Source organism: Schistocerca americana, chromosome 7 (genome assembly GCF_021461395.2).
Source record: "Schistocerca americana isolate TAMUIC-IGC-003095 chromosome 7, iqSchAmer2.1, whole genome shotgun sequence".
Classification (NCBI taxonomy): Eukaryota; Metazoa; Arthropoda; class Insecta; order Orthoptera; family Acrididae; genus Schistocerca; species Schistocerca americana.
The window spans coordinates 146,856,655-146,874,903 of record NC_060125.1 but is presented as its reverse complement, the minus strand read 5'-3'; positions in this window follow the sequence as shown (position 1 = coordinate 146,874,903).

The window sequence follows — 18,249 nt, the reverse complement described above, 5'->3', positions numbered from 1 at the left end:
TCACCAAGGCCGGCTGACCAATGGTATGATGTTGCTTACGTCATCTGACGGATGTTCACTTCGTCACCGGTGAAAGTCGTTGATTAGTATCGCAGTTTCATTTTATTCCAACTTTTCAAACCGAAATACGATTACTTAGTCTGATTTGCACTGTAAAACGTTTTCTGTGCCTTAGGGATTTCTGTTACTCGGCGTTCAATACGTACATGAAAAAAAAACGTTAAATTTTTTGAATGACATAGCCTATTCAGGGTAATGTTGTATAAACTGTTAACAACCAAGTGCAAACATTCACATCTATTGAAATCATTCTGTGTGCGCCTAAAGGACTGTTCGGTCGTATGTAATAAATCGTCATGTTTCAAACGTATTCAAACCTAACGCTTCAGTTATTCATGTCTGGTCAGACGCGCGTGACCTGGAGACCGATAAACACAGGCTGTTGTCGCCTTTACTTTCCTCGTAAGATGCACTATCGAAGACAGATTAAATTTTATCTAATTCGAAGTGGAAAATTCCCAGTATCGTGATTAGCTGGCATACAATGCTCGCTTTTCATGTCATTCGAGATCTTAAAGAAAAAAAATAACACTTCGTGCTTATTTCACTAGGTAACATTATACTGTAGCTGGGATGAAATAAATGTTTAACTATATCGACCACGCTGATGACGAAAACTACAATGAAAACTTCGAATTACCTCGCTTCTCCAAGTTAAATGGTGGTGCATTTCATTAATGTTATATTTTATTAGCAGTCTTTGCCAATCCCTTACTTTATAGGCTTCGAAATTCCTCTGATAGTAGACAGAGTAACGAAGTTTAAGGGAACAATAACTGTGTGTGCTTTGTCGCTGTTTTTAGCCTGGGCTCGTAGCAACAAGGGGAGGAGGAAGAGCATGTTTCATTTAAGCGTAGTTTCGGTCTGCTGCAAGTTGTGTTCCGTTCGTGTGCTGGAAGAACGTATTACTAAAGTGCAATTAGTGCCTGTGGTCACTGTAATTCCCTTGATTCAGTAGGCCTGGCAAATGCGTAAACAGTGCTGATAGTTTTTGCAACGTTTGCGGACAGACCATCATATATTAGGAAGACGTACAGACTATACTTCGGCTGTGAAATCGGGGACCAGGACAAGCCCTAAGCTCTTCAGATACGTTGCTTAACTTGTGTCTTGAGTCTTCATTCGTGGTTAAACCGTAAAAGATCTTCCATGGACTTTGCTACACCATCAAATCATGTGAATGACTTTTACGTTCGTATAAAAACTCCATTATCACATGGTATTTCCAAGAAGAACAAGTCTTCCTTGACGAGTCCTCAAGAAGACGGACTGCCTCTTCCTGTTCCACCTGATTGTGATGGTGACGAGGACAGTAGTGAAATTAGGTGCTGCACCATCGCCTTCGAAACCCAGTTCTTCAGAAGATCCTGGTTCTGTTTGTAACGATGAGTGTACAAAGATTCACAAAATAACACAGTGTAAACTTAACGGCCTAGTGCGAGATCTGGAATTGCCGTAAAGAAAAGCTGAGCTGTTGACGTCAAGACTACAACAATGGAAACATGTATCTTGATAAGACGGTAAACTTGACTAGTTTCCATTAGTTCCATATGCCATCACTTCCATTTTTTGAAAGCGAAAAGAACTTGGTATTTTGCAGTTGTGTACAGGACCTAATGGAAGCTATGGGCATTGACTATGAAAGTGATTAGTGGAGGTTGTTTATCCACTCATACATACTGCATAATGTTAACATGTTACCATCATTCCGATTGGGTAAGGCAGCTTACATGAAAGAAACGTATGGTAACATGAAACAATTGTTATTGCGATTGAACTATGACAAGTTTATATGGCAGATTTCCGGGGATCTGAAAGTCATAGGCATCTTACTTGGGCAACAACGAGGCTATAACAAAATTGTCTAGTCGCGACAAAGCACTTCATCATAAAACGAATTATGATCTCAGCGCCGATCACTTGAACAAGAATCTCACAATGTTATGCATGAAGCACCTGTCGAATACAAGAACGTAGTTCTCCGTTCTGTTAATATAAAATTGGGCGTAACGAAAAACTTCGTTCAGGCGATGGACAAAACTTGGGAAGCATTTCTCTTTTTGCGCGAGAAATTTCCAGGTGTTAATGAGGTGAAAATAAGAGGGGATTTTCGTGGACCTACAGCTACGCAAACTGTACAAAGATGAGAATTTCAACAGTATCCTGACAAATGACGAAAACTTTGCTTGGGAGTGCCTTTTTATAAGTGTCAACAGATTTTCTAGAAAATAAGAGAACAGAAAACTGTAAAGATCTTGTTGTGGCAAGTACTCTGCACTGCTACAACAGGCTGGAGTGGAACATGTCTCTAAGGTTATACTTCCTAAATTCCCACTTGGTCTTCCTTCCTGACAAACGTGGTGGCGAGCCGGCGAGCACGGAGAACGCTTCCATTAGCAGATTTCGGATATGGAAATGAGATGCAGGGAAAAGTGGAGTGCATCAATATTAGAAGATTACTGCTGGACACTAATCGTGGAATCACCAGCAAAAAACTACAAACACTAGGCAAAGTGGCTGCACCTTCAGTGACCTTCCGACTGATAAGTTTATATAGGCAATAACGCACAGTTATCATAACTTCAAAACGAGAACTAATCTTTCGTTTTCATTAACATTTTCGCTGTCAGCACTCTCTAAAACATAAAGATTAGCTGTTTTCATGCCAGTTATAGAAATAAGTAAAAGATGGTTGGCTAGTGTTATCTTTGTTTAATAATAAGAATAACTAATACATTGATCAGCCCGAACATTGTAACCAGCGGCTTTTTTTTTTTTTTTTTTTTTTTTGAGTCATCAATCTTCTCACTGGTTTGAAGCGCCCCACCACGAATGCCTCTCCTGTGCCAACTTCTTCATCCCAGAGTAGCACTTGCAACCTACTTCCTTGATTATTTGCTGGATGTATTCCAATCTGTCTTTCTCTACAGTTTTTTGCCCTCTGTATCTCCCTCTAGTACCATGGAAGTCATTCCCTGATGTCGTAAGAGTTGTCCTATCATCCTGTCTCTTGTTCTTGTCAGTGATTTCCACGCATTCCTTTCCTCTCCAGTTCTGCGGACAACCTCATGTCGTACATTCTCAGCCCAACTAGTTTTCAACATTCGTCTGTAGCAGCACATCTCAGATTTTTCGATACTCTTCTATTCCAGTTTTCACACAATTCATGTTTTACTACAATACACTGCTTCCTACAAACGGATCCATGTTTTACTACAATACACTGCTGTCCTACAAAAGAATCCATGTTTCACTACAATACATTGCTGTCCTACAAACGCACATACTCAAGAAATTTCTGCCTTAAGGCCTCTGCTTGTTCAAAAAATGGTTCAAATGGTTCTGAGCACTATGGGACTTAACATCTGAGGTCATTAGTCCCCTAGAACTTAGAACTGCTTAAACCTAACTGACCTAAGGACATCACACACATCCATGCCCGAGGCAGGATTCGAACCTGCGACCGTAGCGGTCACGCGGTTCCAGACTGAAGCGCCTAGAACCGCTCGGCCACACCGGCCGGCCCTATGCCTGTTACCAGTAGACTTCCGTTGGTTAGGAATACCCTCTTTCCCAGTGCTAGTCTGCTTTTGACCACTTTCTTGCTCCGTCCAATATCGATTATTTTGCTGCCCAAGTACAGAATTCCTTAACTTCATCTACTTCATGATCATCAATCTTGATGTTAAGTTTTTCGCTGTTCTCATTTCTGCTACTTCTCATTACTTTCGTTTTCCTTCGATTTACACTCAGTCTATATTCTGCACAAGCTCTCCGTAGTCATTTCAAGCCTCAATTTTATTTAAACTTAATATAAGAATCGTAGATATGATTTAACTGCGTAACTTGAGATGTCGTTCTGTTTCAGGCAGTTTCAGACTGCTTGTTGAATAACAATTGTCTCGCTAGTCACCACATTGGTTGAATCTCAGCGGCAGAACACACGATAGTATTATTTCGTCCAGTACTGGGACATATTTTCTATCGAAGGTTGTGTTTGGTCAGAAAAAGTGGGCCATTGCCTTCTGAGACGAGGCTTCAAATCGTTACAAAATTAACACTTTAATTTCGGAAGTTTTGCAATCCTACTTCCTCATACTGTTGTTATACAAAGAGTAATCATCAGATGTCATGTGCAGAATATCACATTGAATCCCAGCTGAGGTTTTTTCTGCAAGGAGGTGTTCCTGAATCATAAAGCAAATACCAAGATTGAGTAATAATTATATGAACATCTTCCTAATGTCCACCAATATTTTATACTGTATCATAACCAGCTACAATAGCAGGACTCTTACTACAGCCCATCACCTTCTTCAGATATCGATTGAAAAATTTTGAAAAAGCTGACAGAGCTCTTTCGATTTCACCCTGATGTCTCTTCGTGAGACACAAATTAAGTCTCAGACATTTTTATCTGATAACTCCCACTCTTACGGTCAGGAAATCGGAAGGTGACCTCTCGAGTGTTTGGGAGTCTCCCATCTTTGTTCCCAAGATAGCGGAGCACTTGTGATGTGATTAGATTATTTGGATTCAGTTATGAGAACAGGAAGAAATATAGTCGACATAGAAGTAAATGACTTCTTGCAAAAAGAAAGTGAACATATTTATTGTTATAACTTCCTTTTATTTGAACACTTTACATCCAACTCTTCTGCAATGACTGGCTAATATCCCACAACAATAACTTCGAGAGGTCTGTCTGCCTGCCTGAACCTATTCGTTACATTCAAAACAACTTTCAGTAAATCTTTCGATACGTGAAAGTATTTCCTGTTTCAAGAAAGAAGGGAGGAAAGGGAAGTTTGAGGGTGCCAGGGGACAATTTGACTTGTCACTTTTCATTCAACATGAAAATCAATTTCAAGCAGAAGTTAATGAGGAGGGAGTATCTAACAGTAATAGTTTTGAAGAATAAATATGACTGCAATGTCTGTAAATGCTGACTCCTAAGTAACTTCCTGTCTTAATTAGCGTCTTCATATTAATCTTGGCGTGGGACTGTTCTTTGTTTTGCAGAGATAGTTTTGGAATCGCATGCATGATGGATTTAGGACAGATAATGCGGGGCACAGCAGAGAAATGGGGCTTGGTATCGAGTAGGGAGACAGGCGTCCTTAGAATCAGCGCTAGGCGAGGCCGCAGGTAGACAGAAATGGGTTCGCTGAATGATAATTGCATCACCGCGCAACACCTAGCTGACGGCAGCTTTTGTTTATCTTTATGGCATGATTCTACTATCACCAGCGAGCACAGCTGTTGGGTGAGAAAAGAACACGTATCAGCAGCAGGCTGGTGTTCTTCTGCGTTCTGAAAAGTGCCTTCAGCAGATAAGCATATTAGTAGCCTGCGGAATTAATGGCTAGTCTCTGGCTCAGTTCATAACATTCAAAGACCTGGGAAGAGAAGGCAACTGCTGGGAGCGACAAAACACCATTTGGTAAGAACAAACGTGTCGTCATGAGGCCAGATCACATAGAGGGAAGGTATTTGAAACAGGGGGGAGATTACAAATGTCGCTGGAGTTTTTATGTGACATACTTTCTTGGTAGTATTTTTGCTGTTAAAGAACTTACGTCACTGGGAGACAGAGAATGCTTGTAAAAGGACTGGTAGTCATGTTGTCGCGGCAGGAATGAAATAGCACGCTCCTCGATTCTGGTAGACAAGAAAGGATTTCCATGTGAGGCTTGGTGCTGAACACAGCTCTGCAGGCTAGTCGCCACTCTGAAGATCCAGGGCTCGACTCTGCAGAATTGTGATTGCAGTGTCGCTCTTCTGAGGGCCAGAGATGGAGCCAACTCTCTGCTCTACTTCTGCTGATAATTTATGGTGAGCAGAGGAACATCACCAGCACAGTGGGATAGTCCCTGGCGAGAATTTAGTCAGAGCATTGCAACTGCCTCTTCTACAGCTTAAGTGCATTGACAGATGCATGTATCTTTTCAGTTTAACATTCAGCCATGGAGTCAGTGTAATCTACGAGTTTCAGAATGTCAGTTGCATTTATAGCTGTGCTTTTCAACTTTAGAAGTAACTTTCTCAACAGAAGATTCACTTTGTTTGGAGTTCTTGGTAAGTATTATTGTAACACCCTACCTGTCACTTATCTGGTTTTGGCGTGTGTTCACCCCAGCTAATTGACTAACAGACCAACAGAGAGTGCAAAACTGCCGCAATATCGGATAACGCAAAGAAAGTAATAAGGCCCTGTGACTCCTGATTGGACTGCGGTCACAGTGTTGACATTAATTGATTCAGAATTGATCACTTTTAATTAAAAAGGGGTGCACATTGATGTTATATTCAGCTGTTGAACAACAGATGCAAATGTTGAACATAAAATTAATTAAGAAAGTGACTTGTGATTTCAACTACTTGATTGAAAGTCGATTAGCACAAATTTATTTTAACTCCCGACCTTCAGTCATCACATTACCTGACTCTCCTAATAAATTGTGTTTACGTGGAGTAAAGCGCGATAAATCAAAATTAATTCCTATCGACTGACCCAGGCGTAATACGAAGTGCGAGAAGAATTCCACAATACACGGCCCATGAAACACTCGTGGAAACTTTGCTGACGTGATCCAACAAATTAAGCAGTGGCCTAATTCAAGCCGGAGCGGGTGCAATATCACCAAATTCAGCGTGGCTGGGCGGCGGCGTTGTGCGGACGTCGGCCGGCCTCGTGGTGCTGCAAGGCTGCACTCATCTATTCACTCCTAGCTATCTTGCTCAGTACATAGCTGAACCAAAACTTTCTGTCTCAATCGTTCCATTTGCTAAGTCCTAAACTGCAGAGATGCTCACTCTCTCTCAGGCAAGCTGAGTAAAGAACGCCACGTCCGCACTCAAGGCAAGCTGGGAATGGAAGACCTCTATGGAGACTTCTGCCAGTCTGCTCTTCGCCTCGGTTTCCCCTCCAGCAAAATCACTTACGCCAGATGCAGAGCAAGACGCGTTAATTATGCGTTGCTTCCCAGCGCCGACCAATGCCTGCTCTGGGAAGTGAACAAATTCCCCCAAAATTTCCCTTCCTCTCAACTTCTGCTATTTAGCTCCTCCCAGGCCACCCACCAAGGTTAGCATCTGCACAAAACACCAATTTTCCGGGATTCCTTGGTCCTACGTTCCCGTCGGAGGCTGGCGTGTTTCATTCTGTCGCTCTTCACCTGATTTACTTCAGAGTCTGTGGACCGTGAATTCAGCGAGAAATTGCTATAGTCACGGAAACGCATATTTTGGCCTCTGTTGACCGTTCCACCGTAGCTTTGCGCGGCTTTCTTGCGTGTTTCACTGAAAACAGGACGACGAATATTTATCAACAGGCGTACAAGTTCTCCATCTGCTTCCCGGTACACCAGCATGGGGTCAACCACCCCCCCCCCCCCTCACTATCACTCATCTTAAGACAGCTGGAGGCCGCGCCCCATTACCGCTTTCTCAGAGTTTGAGCCGTCCTAAGCTGCCTATTGTCGCTTCCCTTCGCGCTCCCCAGCCGCGCACCACGGTCAACTCTGAATACTTCTCTGGGATAAACTAACCTCCAGTAAATCGTTGCGTTTCCATAAGGTTTTCATGTCGCATGAATTACTTTAAAATCGTCACTCAACATTAATTATTCCAATACGTCCATGCTATACCCTCTACAAGATGCATTGTGGCTTGTCAGTTATTTTTGTTCAGCCCTACTGTTCGCTCAACGTGAGTTCAGTGATCTTTAATGAGTTCATGGAAGGGGCATAGTTCTTGCCATCTTACGTAGCCCCTCTTCAAATCAATTTTGTAGTACAGGTGATGACTCCCATGGTGTAACCACCTGTGGTACAAAATTAATATCTCCATAACTGGTATCTTAATCCGTTCGCCTGATTAGTTATGGGCGATTGATAACCACTGCCTCCTCTCTGATGCACACTCTCACTCATTCCTAGGGTACCTGCCTTCAGTACTGGATTTACTGTTGAAGACGTGGTCATTATTTAGTGTTAATTTTACTTTAATCTCTGCCGATTCCTGAGGCAATTATTGGTCAGAGTACTCAAAAGAAAACTACAATTATATTACAAGGACACACGTCGAAAAGGGCAAATACACATGTTTAAGCACCTCTGTACTTGTCATTTGAATGGCAAGACCCGCTATTTTAACTTAGGGTCCATTCACTCTGTTATCCATCCCTACTCGACTTAAAGTACTAAAAGCATACATGAACAATATTCGTGTAACATTTTGTGAAATTGATAGTGGTTGCTCTTATTCAATTATATCTGAACGCCCATTTGAAATTTTATAAATAAAGGTTTTTTTTTGTGTCTCACTGTCTCTGGACGTTCGTATTGTGCATGGTGTAAGTGTCATCTTTACACAATTCAACAACGTCTGGCCCAGTCCAGTGTCTGGATTGTGTACACACATGTACCTTTTATACATATACAAAACACAACCAAAATGACAAGAATCATTGCGTATTGAGAAACCACTGTTGTGTATTCGTAACAAGGTATAAGTATGAAATCCTATTCTAACACAAAGAGACGTGGCATGACAAATATATGACTTTTTAACAAATGGCACATTTATAAAAACATAACCTTCTTATAACATAATTCATAAACAGAACAAATGAGTACTTTACGTTCGCTGAAGCGCATGTTATTCATTTGAATCCACACTGACACTCTCACACACACACACACACACACACACACACACACACACACGCCCCCCTGCGGGTCCGGGGATTAGAATAGGCCCGCGGTATTCCTGCCTGTCGTAAGAGGCGACTAAAAGGAGTCCATCCCCCTCACGGGGGTAGTTCGCGCCTGCGTCCGGAGACGGACGGTTCCACGACCTATTATCGTGGTCCTTTTGGTTTTTTCACTTCTCGTTTCTTCCTTCCTTTTGTTGGTTCCTTTCTTTGCTCTTCTCCACCTCACTGTCTTCCTTACTCTTTCCCTTGCCTTCTCCTTGCCTTCTCATTGCCTTTTTCTCCTTGCCTTCTCATTGCCTTTTTCTCCTTGCCTTCTCATTGCCTTCTTCTCCTTGCCTTCTTATTGCCTTCTTCCCCTTGCTTTCTCATTGCCTTCTTCTCCTTGCCTTCTCTGGTCTCCGCCTCGGCGTTTGAGACAGTCTGTCCTCTTTCTCCCTCTCTCTCTTCTTTTTCTTCTTCTTCCTTCCTCCCTGTGCGTGCCTGAAGGCCGACCCACGCGTTCGCACGCGTAGCCGGTGACGGGGTAACGCGTAAGTCCCCGCCCTGGGTAGACATGTAAGGCACGCGCGTACCCCCTGGTAAAGGCCAGGCCCGGGGAGGGGTGATTGCCTGAGCTGATACCTTCTGACCATGCCGATTGGTCCCTCCGTCTGTTTCTCGGGAGGTGTGACCTGAGGTGTAAACATTCACCTAAGGCGGGAGTGCCCTCTGAGAGGGTCCCCACAAGGAAGGAGCGCGCCATCGGAGACGCTGGCAATCATGGGGGATTCCTCCGCAATGGATTCTACTCCATCTCTTTCGACTTCGACCCAAAAACGGAAACGTGACCAGCCAACAGTGACAAAAGTACTACCGCCTGCCCCACAGTTCCTCGTAGTTTCTCGAACTGACGACGGAAAGGATTTTTCCTCTGTCAACCCTTTCGTTATTCAGAAGGGCGTAGATGCCATAGCCGGATCTGTCAAATCCTGTACCAGGTTGCGTAACGGCACCTTATTACTAGAAACTGAGAATGCCTTTCAGGCACAAAAACTGCTTCGGGCCACCCTCCTGTACACGTTCCCTGTCCGGGTGGAGGCCCACCGAACTTTGAATTCGTCTCGTGGTGTGGTCTATACTGGCTCCCTCGACGGATTGACTGACGAGGAGCTTCAATCATTCCTCGCTGAGCAGGGCGTGACGGCTGTCCATAGGGTCATGAAAAAGGTCAACAATGACCTTGTACCGACCCGGACAATTTTCTTGACCTTCGATAGTGTTAAGCTGCCATCGCGCATCAAGGCGGGCTACGAGGTTATTTCTGTTCGCTCCTATATCCCGACACCTACGCGCTGCTACCAGTGTCAGCGTTTCAATCACACTCGACAGTCTTGTTCCGATGCGGCTAAATGTGTCACCTGTGGCAGGGATGCCCATGAGGGTGACTGTCCACCTCCGTCTCCTCGTTGTGTGAACTGTCAGGGTGACCATGCAGCATCCTCCCGCGACTGTCCTGTCTATAAGGAAGAACGCTGTATCCAGGAAATTCGGGTCAAAGAGAAAGTGTCCACCTCGGCTGCTCGCAAGCTATTGGCTAGTAGGAAGCCCACGCTGCTCCCAGCGGGGAAATACAGTACTGTCCTCGCCTCTCCTCGGACTACCCGGGAGGTAGCAACCCAGACATGCGATCTGACCTTCAGCACCACGGTCGTCCGTTCGGCCAGTGCTAAGATCGCGCGGTCGACGTCTCCTCTTCCTCCCATCACCCCACAGACACGAGCACCTTCTTCAGCTTCTGCTAAGACGAAGACACCGAAGTCAGATGCACGGGCCTTCAAGAAGGAACCATCCCGTGCAGACTTCCTCCGTACCTCGACCTCACAGCCTTCGACCGGTACTTCCACTACACGTCCTTCCAAAAAGGCGCATAGGAAGCACAGTTCTCCTTCCCCGCCACGGCGCATTTCTTCTCTTGCGCCACCCAGCGGCTGCCGCCCCAGGCCGTCATCCGTTTCGCCTGGCCGCACCGCTGGTCGCCGTACATCTGGCCGTTCACTGGCGGAGGAAGCTCCCCCTCCCGGCCATCCTCCCGAGATGGCCGATGACCCTATAGACCCAATGGACGATGACTGTCCGCCTACTGATAGCGGCGGCAGTGCTCGCTCGAAGCCAGGCCCTAAGCGGCCTTCGAGGTGACCACTTCTCTCATCTTTCTTTTCTTACGATGGCACTTATTCACTGGAATATTCGCAGCATTCGCTCCAACCGAGAGGACTTGAAGTTGCTGCTCCGCTTGCACCGTCCGCTTGTCGTAGCCCTCCAGGAAACGAAGCTACGCCCATGCGATCAAATTGCCTTGGCACACTACACCTCTGTGCGTTTTGACCTACCCCCTGTGGTAGGTATCCCAGCTCATGGAGGGGTTATGTTGCTGGTCCGGGATGATATTTACTACGATCCCATCACGTTGCACACCGGCCTGCAGGCAGTTGCCATCCGCATTACTCTCCCCACTTTTACGTTTTCCTTTTGTACCGTTTACACTCCATCGTCATCTGCCGTTACCAGGGCAGACGTGATGCAACTTATTGCTCAGCTACCGGCACCATTTTTGTTAACTGGAGACTTCAATGCCCACCATCCCCTTTGGGGCTCTCCAGCATCCTGCCCGAGGGGCTCCTTGTTAGCAGACCTTTTCAACCAGCTCGATCTTGTCTGCCTCAATACTGGCGCCCCTACTTTTCTTTCGGACACATCTCACACCTATTCTCATTTAGACCTCTCTATATGTACTCCCCAACTTGCACGCCGGTTTGAGTGGTATGCACTTTCTGATACATATTCGAGCGACCACTTCCCGTGTGTTATCCATCTCCTGCAGCATACCCCCTCTCCGTGCTTCTCTAATTGGACCATCTCCAAGGCAGACTGGGGGCTCTTCTCTTCCAGGGCGACCTTTCAGGATCAAACCTTTACAAGCTGTGATCGTCAGGTCGCACACCTCACGGAAGTCATTCTCGCTGCTGCTGAATATTCCATCCCTCACCCTCCTTCTCCACGTCGCGTACCGGTCCCCTGGTGGACCGCAGCATGTAGAGACGCTTTACGTGCTCGTCGACGTGCTTTACGCACATTTAAACGCCACCCTACAGTGGTGAATTGTATCAATTATAAACGATTACGTGCACAGTGTCGTCGTATTATCAAAGAAAGCAAGAAAGCCAGCTGGGCTGCTTTCACAAGCACCTTCAACAGTTTTACTCCTTCTTCTGTTGTCTGGGGTAGCCTGCGCCGGCTATCTGGCACTAAGGTCCACTCACCAGTTTCTGGCTCGCAGGTCGCGAATGACGTCCTTGTGGCCCCTGAGGCTGTCTCCAATGCCTTCGGCCGCTTTTTCGCAGAGGTTTCGAGCTCCGCTCATTACCACCCTGCCTTCCTCCCCCGCAAACAGGCAGAGGAGGCTAGGCCACCTAACTTCCGCTCCTCGAATTGTGAAAGTTATAATGCCCCATTCACCATGCGGGAACTCAAAAACGCACTTGGCCGATCACGGTCCTCTGCTCCAGGGCCAGATTCTATTCATATTCGGATGCTGAAGAACCTTTCTCCTGCAGGTAAAGGTTTTCTTCTTCGTACATACAATCGCATCTGGATTGAGGGACATGTTCCCGCATGCTGGCGCGAGTCTATTGTTGTCCCGATTCCTAAGCCGGGGAAGGACAAGCACTTGCCTTCCAGTTATCGACCTATCTCGCTTACCAGCTGTGTCTGTAAAGTGATGGAGCGAATGGTTAACTCTCGATTGGTTTGGCTGCTCGAGTCTCGACGCCTACTTACCAATGTACAATGTGGATTTCGTAGGCGCCGCTCTGCTGTTGACCATCTGGTTACCTTGTCGACCTTCATTATGAATAACTTCTTGCGGAAGCGCCCGACCGCGGCTGTGTTCTTTGATTTGGAGAAGGCTTACGACACCTGTTGGAAGGCGGGCATTCTCCGCACCATCCATACATGGGGCCTCCGCGGTCGCCTCCCTCTTTTTATTCGTTCCTTTTTAATGGATCGACAGTTCAGGGTACGTGTGGGTTCTGTCCTGTCCGACACCTTTCGCCAGGAGAATGGGGTGCCACAGGGCTCAGTTTTGAGCGTCGCTCTCTTCGCCATCGCGATCAATCCAATAATGGATTGCCTCCCAGCTGATGTATCAGGCTCCCTTTTCGTGGACGATTTTACCATCTATTGCAGCGCGCAGTGTACACGTGTCCTGGAGCGCTGTCTTCAGCGTTCTCTTGACCGTCTTTACTCCTGGAGTGTCGCCAATGGCTTCCGTTTTTCTGCCGAGAAGACGGTCTGTATTAACTTCTGGCGCTACAAAGAGTTTCTCCCACCGTCCTTACGGCTCGGTCCCGTTGCTCTCCCAATCGTGGAGACAACCAAATTTTTAGGCCTTACATTTGACAGGAAACTTAGCTGGTCTCCACATGTGTCATATTTGGCCGCCCGTTGTACCCGTTCTTTAAATGTCCTCCGTGTTCTCAGTGGTCTGTCGTGGGGAGCGGATCGAACCGTCCTACTTCGTCTATATCGGTCGATCGTCCGCTCCAAGCTGGATTATGGGAGCTTCGTATACTCCTCTGCACGGCCATCCATCTTACGCCGCCTCAACTCCATACAACATCGGGGTTTACGACTTGCGATCGGAGCATTTTATACCAGTCCCGTAGAGAGTCTTCATGCTGACGCTGGCGAATTGCCACTCACCTACCGGCGCGATATACTGCTTTGTCGGTATGCCTGTCGGCTACTGTCAATGCCCGACCATCCGTCTTATCGTTCCTTTTTTGACGACTCTCTTGACCGTCAATACGTGTTGTATGTCTCTGCCCTGCTACCCCCTGGAGTTCGCTTTCGTCGCCTCCTTCAACACCTTAATTTTTCACTCCCTGCAACCTTTCGAGTGGGCGAGAGCCGCACGCCACCTTGGCTCCAGGCTCAGGTCCGCGTTCACCTTGACCTCAGCTCGCTCCCAAAAGAGGTCACCCCCGGTTCGGTCTACCACTCCCGTTTTTTGGAACTTCGTTCGAAGTTCATCGACATTTATACAGATGGCTCTAAGACCAATGACGGGGTCGGGTGTTCCTTTATTGTCGAGGCACAAAGTTTCAAATACCGGCTCCATGGCCATTGTTCGGTCTTCACAGCTGAGCTCTTTGCCCTCTACCAGGCTGTTCTTTACATCTGCCGCCACCGACATTCTGCTTATGTCATCTGCTCAGATTCCCTGAGCGCCATCCAGAGCCTCAGTGATCCGTACCCGGTTCACCCCTTCGTACACCGGATCCAACGCTCTCTTCAGCAGCTGGTGGACGTCGGTTCTCCAGTTAGCTTTATGTGGGTTCCTGGCCATGTCGGTATCCCTGGGAACGAAGCTGCAGATGCCGCGGCCAAGGCTGCGGTCCTCCAGCCTCGGACAGCTTCTTGTTGCGTCCCTTCGTCCGATTTTAGCAGGGTGATTTGTCGGCGAATCTTATCTCTGTGGCATGCCGATTGGGCTGCACTTACCGACAACAAGCTTCGGGCCTTAAAACCTCTTCCCGTGGCTTGGACGTCCTCCTCACGCCCTTCTCGGCGGGAGGAGGTCATTTTAGCCCGGTTAAGAATTGGACACTGCCGGTTCAGCCATCGCCATCTGCTGACAGCTGCGCCGGCGCCGTTCTGCCCATGTGGGCACTTGCTGACGGTTAGACACATTTTAATGTCCTGTCCAGATCTTAACACACTGCGCCTCGATCTTAACCTGCCAGATACCTTCGATGCCATTTTAGCGGATGACCCACGAGCAGCTGCTCGTGTTCTTCGTTTTATCAATTTGACAAACCTCGCTAAGGACATTTGATGATGCTGTTTTTTAATCCTATGCCTGTCAGTCTGTCTTTTATCGTGTTTTCCCTTTTAGTTGTTGTGGTGAACTTGTGCCTCGCGGTGCATTCTTAGAGTAGTCAGGGCGCTAATGACCATTGAAGTTGTGCGCCCTAGCCAACTGTGAAACTCTCAATTGATGCATGAGAAATGGTTGTCAGTGCGTAATCTTACTTTATCAGAAAGCTGTCGTGTGTCATTGCGTCAACCGTGTTTTCGACATCGGCAATAAGCGTTTTTATATCAACATGCACTCTCGGATAAGATTTTATCTGAGTAGCTAGTCTCGTACATTTTACTGAGATTGTTCTCGTGCGCTTGGATATCTGTCACAGGTTTGTGTTTTCTTATTGTAATGAAAGGCCGCGCGGGGTAGCCGTGCGGTCTCAAGCGTCTCGTCACGGTTCGTGCGGCTCCCCCCGCCAGAGGTTCGAGTCCTTCCTCGGGCATGGTTGTGTGTGTTTTCCTTAGCGTAAGTTAGCTTAATTAGTGTGTAAGCCTAGGGACCGATGACTTCAGCAGTTTGGTCCAATAGTCCTTCCCACAAAAATGTTATAATGAAAGCTCTGAAAATTTCGCGTTGAGGTCGGACACTTGTCCAATCGGCGCGTATGGACGTCATATTTTGGTCGATACGTGCGTCAATGTCCTGTTTATGGTGTCATTTGCTTCATAATAGCATCGAACATTCTGCTAATACTAGTGATGTGCAACTATTTCGCCCGCATCACGTCGTTAGACGTGACGTCAGACACCAAAATGGGTTCGGAACTAGATTTAGGCATATTAGTGGTAGACGGCCTATTTTGTAAATTTGCGTCAGCGAAATAATCAATAACGTGTCGCTCGGTAGTATTAGTCAACTATAACGTCACTTTCATTATTTATCGGTATGTCAGAGTCGGATTGCGTCTGTGTTTGCAGTCTCTGGTTCTCCATCTTTGCTAATTGTTTTCTGGTCAGTACCACACCACATGTAATGTATGACACAATAAAATTTTAAACTCGTATGGGTAGTCAGAATAAATGTACAAAACTAATCTCGCTGTGCGACAGTGTCTCAACAAGTAAATTAATTGTCGAAAGTAATAGTGGAATTTTGAATACTAATAGCTGCACGCAATGTTACGTCACACAGAACTAAAGTCGACCATATTGTGAACTCTTAAAACTGTATTGTTGCACTGCACGAATAATGAAAATAGTTTTGGAAAACGCGATATAGCTTAAAATCACTGCTACGGAAACGAAAAATTGTGATAGCTCTACCAAGCAAGCTATGATAATACAAAGCGCTTGGGCAAGACTGCTGATGTAAAGATGCTGTGCCTTACCTTGTATCCGCGATTGTAGCGTAATTTCAGGTGTCTACATACAATCCAGTAATTTGTCTTACTTCCATGTATTCCGGTCTCGTATAGCGTTTGTAGTTAGGAAGACAATATAGTACTCGAGACATGAAGCCGCCAATTTCATTTTTTTTTCTTTTTGGCTCATTCGTTCCTGGCTTGAGACCATAAAATGAATTACAATAATGAATATTAAATAGATATCAATTAAGTTTACGGATTGGTAAAATATGTTTCGTACAGACTATCGGCGCCTGAGCTTGGCATTATCGTTACAGGTCCGTTCATGTATTTTTTTTAACCGTGTTTCTTCTCTCTATGGTGAATCGGACTTCGTGAAAAAAGCAGCACCAGGAGACGACGGTGGATCGAGCTGCACGACGTTTTGTTTAAAAATACGGAACATTTTGCCATGCCAAGTCATCCAACAATCTTACAATGACTAAAGACACAAAGTAAAACATACATAGGTTAGTAAAAACAGTTTATTCTGAAACGAAAACACGATTTAAAGGACACTTACATGATGAAATTACGAGTGCCGTTTGGTTGCAACTCTCCACTATGCTGATAAAATAATGTAGTATTAATGGCGGTGTGCCACATACGTCCGATCTGGACAAGGCCTAGATAACAAAAGGTGACTGTTCCTCTTTCGCCAATAATATGTTGATGAAAAATCTTTAAATGTTTCTAGCGGCTGCATACAATATTTACACAGCTCAAATTTTTGTTTATTTCATTACTTATAATTACGTTTTTTGGCTAATAAAAGCTCAGCATGTAAATGTGCCTTTAAAGTACGTTCAAATATTTTATTTTCGTGTTGAGAGAATTTTGTTCGCAGATAACGTATGCAGCATGGGATGCAGTTGCGAAAGCGAAAGAGAGTGGGGAAGGAGAATAGACAGAGACGTTACCCACATACGGAACACAGCAACACTTAGGGCACACCTCAGTTTGTACATTGTAATCATGGGTGTTGATTTATATGCAACTAAATGGATTAGGTGAGCTGGCACCTAATTAACATTGGTAGGTCTTAAGGCATGCAATCAACAGACGATTTGACTAATGCTAACCACCTAACAACCTCACTAACCATGTACTAATTAACAGACCATGTAGATTAATGATAATCACCCAACAACCTCACTAACCAGTTACTAATTTTAACCCGTGTAGAATAAAGATTCACATGACAAGACAAGACTATGATTGTGCTGTTATAAGAGGCACTGACTGGCATACATGTGTTGTATACCATATGTGGCATGTGAAGCACTTGCGAAAGTGGAAGAGAGTGGAAAAGGGGAATAGACAGAGATGTTGCCCACATATGAAATACAGCATCACTTGGGGCACACCGCAGCTGGTACACAGTAATAATAACTCAGAAAAGCGACATTATTTTCCTTTATCACACTTGAGAACATTTTATTATTTTACATCATCAAATTGCTCTACAGTTAAATTTGTCTGTGTAATGCTATACAATACTGTATAGGAAGCAGACTGTGAGGCAGAGTAGGAAGTGAGCGGTTAGCCGCCTCCCCAGCTGGTGGTGAAGTGAACCAGCTAGGGTGGGATGGGCGCTTTTACTATTGATGCAGGCATGAATGGCAGAACTGTGTTTTGAAGCGAGTCAGCTGTAACCTCTCACAAGGGAACCTCCCCACCGCACCCCCCTCAGATTTAGTTATAAGTTGGCACAGTGGATAGGCCTTTAAAAACTGAACACAGATCAATCGAGAAAACAGGAAGAAGTTGTGTGGAACTATGAAAAAAATAAGCAAAATATACAAACTGAGTAGTTCATGCAAGATAGGCAACATCATGGATGCTATGAGGTCAGGAGCACTGTGGTCCGGTGGTTAGCGTGAGCAGCTGCGGAACGAGAGGTCCGTCGTTCAAGTCTTCCCTCGAGCGAAAGTTTTACTTTCTTTATTTTCGCAAAGTTATGATCTGTCCGTTCGTTCATTGACGTCTCTGTTCACCGTAATAAGTGTAGGGTCTCTGTTTTGCAACCGCGCCGCAAAACCGTGCGATTAGTAGACGAAAGGACGTGCCTCTCCAATGGGAACCGAAAACATTTGATCGCAATGTCATAGGTCAACCGATTCCTCCACAGGAAAACACGTCTGATGTATTCTATACGACACTGGTGACGGCATGTGCGTCACATGACAGGAATATGTTGTCGACCTACCTAACTTAACTCGT